The sequence below is a fragment of the Lagopus muta genome, chromosome 9, assembly GCF_023343835.1.
Source record: "Lagopus muta isolate bLagMut1 chromosome 9, bLagMut1 primary, whole genome shotgun sequence".
NCBI classification, from domain to species: Eukaryota; Metazoa; Chordata; class Aves; order Galliformes; family Phasianidae; genus Lagopus; species Lagopus muta.
The window spans coordinates 6,219,432-6,231,876 of record NC_064441.1 but is presented as its reverse complement, the minus strand read 5'-3'; the positions used below and the strand labels follow the sequence as shown (position 1 = coordinate 6,231,876).

Below are 12,445 nucleotides of genomic sequence, written 5' to 3'. Positions count from 1 at the left end.
CCTCTTTTTGCAGGACCTGGCATTATATACCTCTTGGGCAGCAGTCATTGGCAATAGGCTTACCTGATCCCTTGTGATAAGTGGAGATGAGCAGCGTCCTAAAACTAAACCTTCTAATGAAGAGCTCAGGATGGGAATTTTGCCTGTTCAAAGGCCTTTCCACCTTTCTATTTCTTAGAAACAGTGCTGCACAGAAACCACCAGCTGTCTGACTGCCAGCCTGGTGACAATACAATTCTTTCCAAGCTCCTGACCAATTTTTTTTTTCATCCCTGCCTTTTGCATTCAGTCTGTTAGAATAAAGGTAATGAACTTCAAACAATAATTTCAGTGCAGCTCTAGCTTCTGTGCTGGTAATCAAGGCACAATGTACTGCTGAGGATGCGCTCTGTATTATGCAACTCATTCACCCTGTAATTATCCTTGATTTTCCCCCCCCGTGTTGTAGCTGAACAGCTACAGATGCTGACGTGACGATTCTGTGTGGCTCCTGCTGTTTGTTAACTGCTGAGATTACAGCCAAATTGGTGGTGGTGAGCTGGGAGTCAGGGCTGCAGAGATTTTACAAATTCAAGTTCATTTGTTGTCAGGGTTCTTGTGAATATGTCCAATAGCTGAAGCTTACAGCTCAGATGCAGGATTTGTATGGTCAGGATCTTATAATATTTCCTGGCTGAAGTGCTAAAATACTTTAAACCTGCCCCTTCCTCTTGGTTCTTCAGCAGAAGCTGGCCTGGGAGGTTGCTTGAAACATTAAGTGATTCCAATACTGCTTCAATTTAGAGTTTTTCAGAGACCAAGTGAGTGATGGATTAAAGGAGAGGGAAAAAAAAAATCTATCTGAAGCTGCCCACAAGAAGTGTGGAAAAGGAAGTGCAGCAGGTATAGCCAGAACAACTTAATTGACTTAGAAGAGAAGATCCCATGCAGAGATCATCACTTCAGCCTGTCCATGGCTCTCACCCTGATGGCTGTGCCCTCTCTCTGCCCCGCTGTCTGCCAGCAGCTTGCTCCAGCAGCGTACCATACTCTGATACTGTTTGTGCAGCTGTTGGCACAACCAGCTGGGGTCAAACAATCAGAGATGCTAGGCTGTGACCTCCTTTGTCCTTCTTCCTGTACCCTATACTTCTTCCTGTACACCCTTCTTCCTGTACACTTGCCCTACTCTCTGATGTCCTACTGTATTCCATGCTGTAAATGTGCCAAATTCATCAGTCTATTTCTTTGGAAATAACTCTTCCTTTCAAACCTACTGTGGGTGCTGGTGTCAAGTGGAAGCCTTGTGTTCCTTGAGGGACTTTGGATCAGTTCACTGATGTTGGATGTTAAGCGTGGGCTTCCCGGAACGATTAAATAAGCGAAATTGGTACAGACTTCCAGAGGAGAATGGGGAAAAAAAGTACTGATATGGATAAATGCACCCCTGTGTAATGCAGTCTCTATTAAATTCAGCATTTTTTTTCAGGATTCTGAAATATTCACCGTTATTGATTTCCATTTCTCCTGCTGGATTTCCAAATTGTAAAACAGAAGCCATTGCCAAATTCTGCCGCTTCAGTCAGCGCTACTGTAAGGTTTTGTTCTTGTGTTTTTGCTGGGCAACGTTGCCCCTACTCAGAATGCTGTTCTCCAGGCAGCGACGCCTTTTCCCATGAGCCAGGAGGTCAGCTTTAGACTTGCAGATGTTTGCCCACTGACATTGTATGGCAATATTCTTCAGTCCATATCCTCACCAGGGCAGTGGTGAGCTGGGCAAGTGCACAGGTGATCAACAAGCCGTAGCTCCCCAATATTTCTAGCTTTTTTTTTTCTTTTCTGGCTGAACTAAACAAAATATAAGGCAACAGCGGGCATTTGAAGCATGATCTCTTCTTATGGATCACAAAACTTGTAACCTTGAGTTAGATTCTTTCTTGTACATTTGTTTAAATTTTGTGTAATAACAGTCGCTATAGTGATAGCAGTTGCCAGCTAATTCCCTGCTGAATGCAATTGGAGTTACATGAGCCAGGATGCTCTCAATGAGCCTTTTACATTTTTTTTTTTCTATACTTACTCAAGCATTTTTGCACTGTGAATGTCAGGAACACTGGCTGGCACTGTGATATTATGAGTAAATGAAACATGAAATAATTCTTACCTTAATTTGTGTTTTTGAAAAAGACCTGAAGCACAGCTCTATTAGACAGTGGAGCTTAGTGAGAGAATTACAACTTAAAATTTTCATACGTTTACTCTGCTTCTTGTAACTAAACATGTCAAGGCTAGAAGGGAGAAAACAAATGTAACAAGAATTTTGCTGTACAGTAAAGCTTCATTGAAACACAAATGTAATTAACAGAAGTTGTTAACCAGAATGTATCTGTTTCAGTGGAGAAATAATTATTTTCAGGTAACCAAGTAAGTTAAGCAAACAACTGTAACATTAAATCATGACAAATGCCAATAACATACAGCTTTAAAATTAAATGACAGGAGGAAACAACAACGTGAAATAGTTGAAGTATACTTGTCTGTTCCAGAGATAGCTGTATTTTGGGATCAAGATTTGGGCAGAATTGCTGGTCTTGGAAAACGAGGAAAAAAATCATTTACCTCCTTTTGTTTCTCGGATGCAATCCATGCCTTTGGCTTTATGGGATTAGCTTTATGTGCAAACACAACCTTATCCAAGATTTCACAAATTCACTGAAACGTTTTCATTGATTTCCAAGAAATTCTTGACTTGAATTTAATTAAAGCGTAGTTGTTGAACTGTAGCCAGTGATATTTGATTGCTGATGGGAAAGGTGAGTTTCCCCCTTCATCATTCCAAACTTGAGTCTCCGTGAGATTATTATCAAAGTGTACTGTTAGAGGGATTTCTAAAATAACTGAGACGAAAGCTGACAACCTAGACTTGGCTGCATTGCTTTGAAAATGTACAGTGTCAAAAAGGGTGAAGTAAGTCTGAATGACAGAAGCATTGCTGTGCTTAAAAAAAAAAAAAAAAGCCCCATAGAAACCCAAGTTACAAGGAGTGTATACCTATGAGCCCTGTGGGGCTCCCATTCATGCTCTCCTCCTGTGGGTGTAATTATGGTATTTGACTTTTAAATCTCGGCATGTGCCAGCATGGTGATGAATGGGATAATAATAATTGACAAGTTTGATGTTACCTAGCAATGATGCAGTTTATGCTTTAACACTGTGTTTTAATGCTGTGCTTCGTAAAAGACGACAAGACTTGCTTTATGTCTTAATCTGTCACTAACACTATAATCTAGTCAGGTGAGCTGTACTTTCCTTCTTGCACATAGCAAGATAGCATAAAAAGTGGATGATTCTGAGAAACTTGGAAGTAAAGTTCAGGGAACAATTTCACTTGCTTTTGTCCTTTATACCTGGCCTAGCTCCAAAAATGCTTCTTCACTGAGGAATTTCAGGCTGTCAAAATTAGATTTTTGTTTGAAGAGGGAAGTTGCCTTTTCCTCTCTGTGCTGGGAGGGAAGCTCATGCTGGAGACCAGCTGTGGCTTCCATTGATGTATTTGATCTCTGTGTGGGCACACTGGCAGGGATGAGATGCAGGATGTGCTGCTTTATCCCCATTCCTTACTATTTAGATTGTAAACCCTTCTGGCCAAGGGCCTCCCTCTCCTGTGTGAAAAATACCAGCAGCCAGGACTTTATACATGACGGTCACTTATTTCTGGTTGAGAGTGACAGGGTACTGAATGGATAGGATAAATGATTGCTGCCCTGAAACGCTGATTGCCTTTGAGTAGAGACAGCTCAGGGCCTCTTTGCAGCCTTGAATGTTGCTGCTTAAAAGCAAGCGGAGGGAAGGGAAGAATGCAGTGTGCTGAGGAAGGGATGCATGTGGTGCTCTCTGAAGAGCTCTTGCTCGTCTTCCGTCACAAGCGATGGGTTGAAGTTCTCTGTCCTGTTCCACACTGCTGCAGCGGTAGCGTGAAACTCAGTTTCAGGCACAGAGATATATATCCACAGCTGCAAATCTGGTACAGGGCATAAGTCTGCCCTCCTTTCCTCGAAAAACTATTGCACTGCTTGGACAGCCATGAACAACTGGGGGAACTGCATCTGTGCTTATCCATGCCATAGTTTCTTAAAGCTATGGGCAGTGTCTTCACTGCCTGATCACTGCAGAGTTCCAGCTTCTGCTATTGGTTCCCACAACTGAAGATTTAATTTCAGAGATGCATGTAAAAGGTGAATTAATTTTCCCAAATGTTAAGCCTGAAATGTCTGTTTGTTTGACCTTCCAGCTCAGTCAGAACTGGCAAGGACTCAACCTCCTGTGAAATGAATGCCTCCTATTGATTTCAGACAGTCTTACACCAGTTTGAATATGTTTAAGAGGCATTCCTTCAGCTTTCCAAGGGTTATAAATCAAAGTATTGTGAAGCTGTTGGGGGTGGGCTACCTGGACAAGATACTCCAAACAGGCATCTTTTGTGTGGGTGTTTCTTAACAGATAACATTTTTCACGTGGTAAGGCCAGGTTAGAAGTCTAATATTCAGAACAATTGGGGCTGTCAGATAATATTTTTTGTTAATAAGTTTTAATCTTCATTTCTGCGTCTCTGTTGGAGTGGAGCTGGTAGAAACTTTTAGACTAAAAAGGAAATCTGCTTCAGTCTCCCAGTAGGGAAAATTAAGTTTTCTTTTGTGTTTTCTTTATGGAAAAAAAAAAAGTTTTCTGACACTCTTTAGAATATAGGATCTTTGCATGGCATTTCAGACTTTCCTGGAAGTGGCTGCATTTCAATGGCAAAAGACATATTAAGCATTCAGGATACTCTGGGTTGTAGTACTCCTCATATATGGTTACTGGAGCTGACAGATTAGGTTAAAGTGAGTGGAATTAAGGCCAGTGTGTGGTGAGAATGTGACCCAAAAGTTGTGGAGCACAACTTCTTTTTCACTTTTTTGGAGAGAAAAAAACAAGCTAAATTCAATGAGGTTTCTAACTATGATGTGATAGCAGTAGTTACTTACCTACCCTATATAATCTTGTATTTCTGATATAATTCTACCCTTTTAAATACATCCACAAAAGGTACTTATTCTCCTTTTCCCTTTTAATATGTGGTTTTGATTTTAATCTTTCCCTCAGTGATTTAGAACAAGATAACTGTGTATTTATTTTGTGCCTTTGGTAAACTTGGAAGCCTCAAAAAGAATTAAATTTTGTGCTTCTGATGATTATGGAATATTTTTATCTTATTTTTAATCCATCATTGTATGGTCAGTCATTCTTTACAGCTCTTACTATCTCCCTTTCTCGTCAATTTGTTTTGAGCATGAGGTGGCTTACTTGATTGCCCCTCTTTCAATTTAAGTTTTCTCATCCACATGATCAAGACAAGCTGATCAGCAGATGGAAAATGCCTGCTGCACAGACTTTTCTCTTTGACTGTTCAGTACCTGGAAAGCTGTAACTAAAGGAGTGTGAAATCCTATTTTTAACTGATAATAACTTTGTTTAACCTTTGTCATTTTCAGGTATTTATGTTCTCCCCTGGCAACACAGATGAGCTGGTCATGAAACACCTACAAATGACATCCTGGAACTGTCTAGCCTTGAAAATGCCTGTAACCTCCACACCTTGACAATTTTCAGCACTGTTTTCCAGAACATTCAAGTAGGTCTGCTTGACTTTTTTTTTTTTTCTTAATGTTATGTTTCTGGTATCTTCTAATCATTTATTCTACTTGCCATCTTTCATACATGAAAATAAAATGTGTGCTCATCCTTAGAATTACAGATCTCAAAGGAATGCTTCAGTTCTATTTAATAAGGCATTCATTGAACAGTATGTTTTCCAAATGCTACGAGATTATTTAAAAAGCATAATGACGTTTGTTGGCCAAGTAATTAGTGCATTATGCTGTAGGAGATCTCTAAAATTTGTAGTCAATGTCAGTTAGTATATGACAACCAAGAACTGTTGTTATCAAACTGCTGGGATTTGTACTGCTTGTAGGCGAGCAAAGACTGTGAGACAGGAAATGTGGCAGTCATGGTTTAGTGCATGTAATGAACTATTGGAAATGTTTAGAGATGACATTAAACACCTTTCTAAAATGCAGTAGTAGACCGGTGAGCTTGAGAGGTGTGGATTTGTTTCAGAGTAAGACTTTTTGCAAAAGATGCTGTGGACTTAATATTCTTTTATTTTGGTTGAATACTGTTGGATGCTCAAGGAAGAGGCAATGTAATAGTGAGGATCTTCTGGGAGCTGCATGTCAGCTGTCTCATTTTGGAAGAAATATGATTTTGGGACATGAGCAAAAGATTAGATCACCTAATTAAACGTTAGATTAGGTAGATTGATTTAAACAGTAAATCAGTAGTCCGATAACTGTAGAAATGTTTTGCATCATTGTGAGTTAGTAGGATGCTGTAAGTGTTCAAAGTTGCACTCTGAACACTTATTTAGAATTGGCTTAAATTTGAACTGTGGCCTGGCAGAATGAACAAGAGGATGTGACTGGTATGGCTTTGGTATGGTATTGTGTTTGGGGACAAAGAGGTGTTTTCCAAAACAGTACTCAGAATCATTTATCTCTCTGTAAAAGAATACTTAAGCCCATGATCTCTAAGTATATGGACTTCTAAATGAAGCCTGATTTCTAAGTGCTTGAAGACCAGCTTTGCAAAGGAATTCAGATGCTGATCTTAAGTTCAGGAATATGTCACTGACCACAAGGACTATTTTCTGCGGATTTCATATCTTTCTAAATTATTTTTGCTGTTCTCCTTAGATTTTATACTATGTAGTAGACAACTTTACCATTCTGGCTAAATTTCCTTCTGGGTAAGGCACTTACTTAGTATGAGTTGTACCCAAGAAAGATTTGGTATTTGCTCTCTGTTTCTAGAAAAGAAAAACCAGCCACCCTTAGCTTGCTTGTTTGGTCATCCTTACCTTTTTAATCTGAGCGTTTTAAGAGATGCAGAGAGTAAAAGATACTTTAAAGTCCTCATTCCTCATTATTCTGTGTTTGTCAGCGTTAGACAACATTTGCTATTAGCTTCTAAATAACCAAAGTCTTACTATAACTGACAGGAGCATTCCTCATTCACTGTTCACAATCAATTTATAAGCACTCCTCAATTTGCTTCCTGTTCTGATGCTTTTTGTACACTTGGACGATTTTCTCCCTCTTTTCTTCTCCCTGCAATATTTACTACTGACCTTGAAACAGTGTGGTATATTTATTTAAAATAACCTAATTTTCAGTTGCGAATATGTGCAATCTTCATTGTATTGTTGTACAACTAAGTGATATGTGGCTGCTCCAGAAATGAAGCTTTGTGCCTCCGAACCGTCGATCTCTGTGGCACAAATGAAGTAGCGTACTTCTAGCAACAGTCACCGTGCTGCTTTGTGGGCACTGCGCTGCTGGCTGCCTTCTAGTACTTTCACAGCATCTGAGGTTTTGCATTGCTGTGGTGTTACTGCCATTTGCATTAGGAATAGAAAGTGTTACAGGAGCTGAACAGAGACAAGCCTCTGCTTCACAGAGCTGGGGATGAAGGTAACAAGGGATTGTGGCAGGAGGGAGAGTGGAAGTGCGGAAGACAGCGAAGCCAAAAGGCAGAATTGACAGCTTTTCAGCTGCCTTCTGCTTAATTAACAGGAAGACAATGATCTGTACCTATTACAGAAGAATACTTTCAATGATTTTCCTTATTTCTGTTAGCATAAGTTCTATCAAAAGTGCTAACCATGATTCTCCAAAGGCAGGGCACCCTGCATGATAGTGTTTATTGTCATTTCTGATTATTTTGTACAAGGCTTTTACTTGTAAAATTGCGCAGCAGAAACTACAGCAAAAAAAACAAAACAAAACAAATCAGCTTTTTTATTTTTAAAAAACAAAGTTTAAAAAAAAAAAGTTGAGCGCATTTATTGCTCTAATAGCCTGCAGGATAATTCATCTGCAGGATGGATGTATATGGTACACCAAGCTGTGAGCAGTGGCACTCTCCATTAATTGCTCAGTGAACACAGTTTCTTGACAACTTTCTGATTAAACTTTTCTCCTCCTCCCCTTTAAGACCAATTTAATTCGAAGTATCAACAGAAACAATTTTTGTGAGGAAAATGGAGAAGTTGATAGGGTAGTTGAAGTTGCATACCCTTAATGCTTTGGAGTGTTCATTCAATTCATCTATTATTTATTTTGCCCCTGAGGTGTAACATGAATAACATTTCTAAGGCACTAACACTAGACTTCTCACATATGGTGAAGTAGTATTCAAAACCAGGCCAAGTTTCACACAGCAGTTTACCATAAGAAGTTCACTATTATAATTGTACACAGACAAAATCTGTTAAAATAGGCATGTGTTTCTCTTATGGAAGTGTTCTCAGAGGATAAATCCATTTTTTCAGCTGTAATGGAGTTGTTCTTTGACCTTGGGCTTTAGCTGTCTCTGCCTATATTTTTCACTCTCATACTTTTCTCCTTTAATATTTTGGCTAAACACATGGCTTGTGCTTACACCCACACAGTGATCCCACTCCCTTCGGCCTTTGCTGTGACCTCTTGGCACAGTGCTAATAGGAGCAGCAAACACTCACGCCTTCCCTCTCAGTGGGGAATAAGCTGCATCCGCTGTCACGTCAGCATCTTGGTGAGATCAAGTCATCATCTAAGGTGTGAAGCAGTGTGCCCCCACCCCTGCTATCACCTCCAGGACTGGGCGTGTAAGACAGGCTGTAGTGGTTCCATGGGAATTAAACCCTGCACTTCTCAAAGAGAAGTCTGTCCTGCCCTCAGGGGCACAGAGTGATTCCCCAGGGCCAGCACAAAGCACCCCTCCCCCCTTTATTTCTCTTTTTTTTTCCTTTCCTGTTAATTATAGGTATGGCATAATCCCTAGGCTTAATAGCACTCGCAGTCATGCTAAGTATCTCTATCAGAGGCAGCAAGGTTATTCTAGATTTATGCCAGTGCTCCCAGGAGATGACTGATTTTCAATCATCTTTGAGAGCTGTCACTGCAATGCCACTGAGCTCATAAAAAGGATAAAATGTAAATATTATTGATGCCTAACATAGCACAGACATTAGGTGTGATATTAAAGGAGTTTTTATCAGTAGCCTCTCCAAAGATTTATATCTGTTGATCAATGCCTTTGCTAAATTAAATACATAAAATCTTTACTTGAGACATAACAAAAAGTCACGAACAATATCAGTATTCAGACAGTATTAGTGACATCCAGCATGACAAACTGTGTAGGAAGCTAGTTATCGTAGCCTTGTGATAGTGAAAATGGCTCTGTTCACAGCACAAAGTTTTTACCTATCTTTCTTCACGCTGAAAGGCTGCTCAGAAAAAAAAATCCCTTGTATATTTTATATGTACATTAGAGTCATCAGCATACCAGCTTAGCTCTGGATGCTTTGTTTCTGTTGCTCTGGTTAGGTTGCATGAGAGCAGTTTGACCATTTCCCCCTCCAGGAAAGCAGGCAGAAACCTGAGCAACTGTAACTGTTGTGTGGTTTGTTTGCTTTGGTTTTTGATTGTTTTGTTTCTTAATATGATGCCAAACACAAAGGAGAATTAAGTGTAAGTTCTAAGATAAATTTAGTATCTATCTTAAAATAAGCCATTTGTCATGGATCTAATGCATAAAAACATGCTCTGTCCAGATACTCAGACCTGAATGTGCACGTCTTTTCTATCTAAAACTGGCTGGGGAAAAAGGAAAGCCTGGGCATTTTGAGATGATATATAATAGAAGCAATAGACCCATAAATATTTTTTACTTCCTTTGGTATATTTGAAAATTAGGAAGTTTCTAAAGCACAGAAACCGATAAATGTAATAAGTTATTTTAAGGACCCAAGTGTATCAGTCTTCCATTACAATCAACAGATCTAAAACTTTTGAATCTATATACGTCAGGACTATGATGCTGCAAGATGCGTGCCTTGCCAAACAAGTGCTGTAGATGTGCAAGGCAGGTACGTTCCTGAGATGAGACACCCCTGTGATGCTGGGAGAAGGAAGGGATGTAATCAGCAGCATCTGGCACATCCCTGGTAGGACCTGCACTTGCTCAGGGCTTGAGCTCTTCCGCAGAGCTGTGAGGTGTCATCAGCTTGGGCCCAAGGTCAGTTAGGGTTAAGCCTGAGCATGGCAAGCTGAGGGGCATGATTTCCTTGTGAACTTGGAGGCTACCTATGTACCAAGGTTAATGCAGGAGAAGATACAATACAGCCGTTATTCTGAAATGTGATTCAGGAAGCGTGACACAAAGCTGCAGAGTGGAACATGCCTGGAACCAGATTCCTCCCCCAGTCCTCCTGGGTTGTTAGCGTCATCATGGCTTTTACTTCGTATTTATCCTGTGTTGTTGCTCAGGGTCTGTGGAACATGCCCATTGAATAAGAAGAGAATAACAGGAGAAAGAGCACTGTGTGCTCTGCCAACCTGCAGCTGTGACCTTCCTGTTTACTATATATTTTTTTTAAACATTTGTTAGAGGAATGAAGCAGCAAATCACCAACAATAACAGAAAAATCAATACCCGCCTCTGCTTCTTTTGTGAGATCTGGAACATGGCCTCAATCTGTCAGACTGAATTACAGAGACTGTGGGTGTCAGCAAGGGCTCAAACAAATAGACCTGCCACTGCTCATTGATAAAAGGCTTAGGTCTATACGAGTGTCACTGTTCCTGCTGCCTCCACCAGGCATGGAGAAACACCAACCTTTCTGCTGAAAGGCGAGTTATGGAGCACTGGTTGTGTTCACTTGTACTTTGCACGTAGGGTGTGAGATTGCACTACTCTGTGGAATAAAAAAGGTAAACAAACAATTTGACAAATACAAGAGACTGGGGCATTGCCTTGTTAATGAGTGTTAAATTAGATGGTTATAATTGAATGGAAGGTGATATATCAACACAGAAACATTGTTCTAAAATATGCCATTGATCCACTAGCTAAGAATCCAGTCTTTGACAGAGGTCAATACATCAGAGAGAGGAACAATCTCTTTCCAAACTCATCATTTTCCAAGGCAACAGTAAAAGCTGCATCACTATGAAGAGGAAAGCTGCTTCATGACTCCAGATGGTAATTAGTTTATATCCTGGAGCATCAAGATTAGCATCCTTTATCACTTTTAATTTAGCTAGCAGACCATAGGCTACTGCAATGAGCTTTTGAGTAATAAACCCTGCCACTTTTGTATTATAAGAAGGATCTGGTGTGGAAGTCCAGCGTGATCTTAGTTTTGTCCCACTGCCATTTCTGTGAAGAGACAAGATAGGACAGCTGCTTTTACCATCAGAGGAAGAGGATTGTCAGTTTGGGTCTAGAGAAAGTGAAAATTACCATTAGGGAATTATAGGCACAGAAATAAGCTTATGAGAGCAGCTGAATATAATTTTATTGTTACAATATGAGAGAAGCTCAGATCACCTTTGGTTTTCCTATTTAAAGATGCTTGACACCATGAAATAAGAAACAGCACTAAGCTCTGAGTAACAAAGGCTGCACTGACGGGTTTGCAGCAAACCATAATCCACAGAGCAGTGCACAGCTTTGGCTCTGCACTGTGCAAGCAGCCACTCTGCTCCAGAGCAGCCTACTTGTGCCCAGGCAGGAAGGAGTTCAGCACCCAGCCTGCCCACCTCCCTTGCCCAGGTTAGGGCAGGCAGTGCCAGCTTGGTGTTGCTTGTGCCGTTGCTCTTGATGCATCCCTTTTCAGTAAGATTTTTCTGACTTGTCCAGATATTCCTGTTGTGAGATAGAAAGAATTGGCTTTCCTACCCCATGAGATCAACCCCAGACTTCTGAAAGTCTGCAGCTGCTTGACTCTGCAACTCACTGCCTCCTTTGGTCTCTCCCTTTTCTTCATTATTTTTCCTCATTTCCATTTACTTCTCAAGCATCCTATTCTATGTGCCTTTCTTTTAAGGGCATTGTTAAGCCTAATCCAGCCAGAGCCTTGTAGACACCAGCAACTCCTGTTTCATCTTTTCTTTTAACTAAAATATTCCCTTGCTAATTTATTTCCAAATGTGCTTTGAAGATATGAATATTGCTAGATTCCTGTATTAAAAAAAAAATAATAAAGAAAACACAATTTCAATCTTCCTCAACTCTGAGCAGGCAGCAGTTAATTTCACAGACTGCTTGGATCCTGTTCAGCAGGGAAGTCTTTCCTTTAATCCATATCAGCCTTTGCAGCCTTTCTAACTTCATGAAATTTCTCCTTATTCTTGTCCTATACTGTGGGTAGAATAGGAAAATCCAGAGGTTTCATTGCCTTCTTCATTATTTTGTGTGTCTTTGTCATTCTACATCTATGCATCAATGAAATACTGTTAATAAGGGATCAGAAACCTTTTGTTGAGAAGATATGGCTGATCACAAAAGGTGCATAACTAATAACGTGGTTAAGGCAGAT

General features: G+C 40.2%; 1 protein-coding gene across 4 annotated transcripts in view; it reads left to right on the top strand.

Moving 5' to 3' along the window:
* Positions 1–12,445, top strand: part of TBL1XR1 (TBL1X/Y related 1) — a 382,210-nt gene that overhangs the window by 108,223 nt on the left and 261,542 nt on the right. For all 4 annotated transcript variants that reach the window (XM_048954695.1, XM_048954698.1, XM_048954694.1 and 1 more), the window contains one exon: positions 5,511–5,650. The gene's annotated coding sequence lies outside the window, so the exon portion shown is untranslated. The remainder of the gene's footprint in view (positions 1–5,510; positions 5,651–12,445) is intronic.